Here is a 1118-nt window from a genome sequence, read left to right as displayed (position 1 = left end):
AACTTACTATTAATTATTTCACATTATTATTAATAATGCAATACATCTGCTTTAGTCAGAAATCATATTGTCCTTTTTTGCTCTGCAGAAAAAGAAATTCAAATGGGTTTAAAGCGACATGAGGTTGCATAAATTGTTCTTTACAACTTGAGGACTGATTACTCATCACAGGACAGTCAGCAAAGGCGTTTGCTCTTTTCAAAGGTGTGTTAGGGATCACCGAAAGCTGTACATCACGATGTCTTAGGAAAGAAAAACCTGCATAGATATCTACTGCTGCTCAGATTAATATGTCATCTATGATGGCAAATCATGAACTTCTATGAAACACTAATTTATTGAATTTGGTTGAAAAATTGAGACGTTCTCAATAACTTTTGATTGTGATGCCAGAGATTAAACAACAACGACTTAATATCTGTTTGGAAAATGCTGCGTTCACACAGAACTCAACATATCAAATCCCTTTAAAATGACTGGAATCAAAGCCATATTGATGGCATTAAATGAGAATGAAACCCAATTTACTCGAAGTATTAGAACATGATGAACAAATGGCATCTTTATGAGACATACAGTGACCCCAAAAAGTATCTAGACACTTCAATCACACATAAAATGTTGTGAATTTAATTGCATTAAACTAATAAAATATTACAGTCATTTACTGTAAATAAAGATGCAACCTTTACAAAACATCACACAAAAACTTTGTACCGTTTTAAATGATTATCCTATAGATCTAGTGTTGAAAATGAAGAAAAGTGACATTAGTGAAAAAAATGTGAAATGCATCACATGAAAAAGTTTATAAATGGTCAAATTACTTTATAAAATTAGTCGCAAATTATGTTTTACATTGATTTCAAGTGGTAAAATGAGATGCAAATCATGTTTTACATTGGCTTTAAATGTTTTTTTTTAGCAATTCTGGTTTCTTTTGATTTTAAATGATAAAATTAGTTGTAAACACAGTTTTACATGGGCATTAAATGGTAAAATTGGAAACAAATGATGTTTAACATTGACTTTAAATGGTAAAATTATTTGCAAAGGCTTTTTTACTGTTTTAGAGACATATACAGTGGGGCAAAAAAGTATTTAGTCAGCCACCAATT

At 30.3% G+C, this 1118-nt stretch overlaps 1 protein-coding gene across 1 annotated transcript in view; it reads left to right on the top strand.

The window, feature by feature from the left end:
• Window positions 1–1118, top strand: part of LOC107560163 (potassium channel subfamily K member 10-like) — a 16120-nt gene that overhangs the window by 6278 nt on the left and 8724 nt on the right. The window lies entirely within an intron of this gene.

This window comes from Sinocyclocheilus grahami, unplaced genomic scaffold, assembly GCF_001515645.1.
Source record: "Sinocyclocheilus grahami isolate Dianchi unplaced genomic scaffold, SAMN03320097.WGS_v1.1 scaffold713.1, whole genome shotgun sequence".
Taxonomy (NCBI): Eukaryota; Metazoa; Chordata; class Actinopteri; order Cypriniformes; family Cyprinidae; genus Sinocyclocheilus; species Sinocyclocheilus grahami.
The sequence above is the reverse complement of the archived record's forward strand: the minus strand, read 5'-3'. Positions and strand labels throughout refer to the sequence as shown.